We start from the raw sequence: 665 nt of genomic DNA on the forward strand, positions 1-665 counted from the left end.
CTATTCTATTCTATTCTATTCTATTCTATTCTATTCTATTCTCTCAGCCATTAGGTGTCAGTCTATTAGTGTCCTGATTAATCTTCAGTGTTTTCTGAAAGCCAGGGCCAGTTCAATCAAAAATAAAAATTCTGTCATCATTTACTCATCAAGTTGTTCCAAACAAATAAGATTTCAATACACAAATCAAGCCATTTAAAAAAAATGAAACCAATGGATATCTGTCCCTCCATTGAAGGTTAATTCCACCGAAATGTTAATGCTTCAAAAAGTTCATAAAAGTTCACCCATATAAGTTGAGAGCGTTAAACATAATCTTCAAAAGAGGCACAATTGCTGTATATGACGAACATATTACATTTTTATTCCCATACAAACATTTATCAGTACACATGCATAGAGCACATCAAATATGGTAAACATAACCTCAACCGTACTTGCTTGATGCATGAGAAAAAAGCTCACTTGTTTTTGCGCATCAAACAAACACATTTGAGCTTCAGTTTAACAAATTTGTGAAAATGATTCCCGTTGAACTTGTGAAACACAAGTACAAACATGTATTTGTGATTTATATATAATAAGAATGTGTCAAGTGTTTTTTTTTATAGAAAGCATGGGGTCCAAAACAACCCTGGTTTTCAAAATCTGAAATATAACTACAG

This window comes from Sinocyclocheilus grahami, unplaced genomic scaffold, assembly GCF_001515645.1.
Source record: "Sinocyclocheilus grahami isolate Dianchi unplaced genomic scaffold, SAMN03320097.WGS_v1.1 scaffold5973.1, whole genome shotgun sequence".
NCBI classification, from domain to species: domain Eukaryota; kingdom Metazoa; phylum Chordata; class Actinopteri; order Cypriniformes; family Cyprinidae; genus Sinocyclocheilus; species Sinocyclocheilus grahami.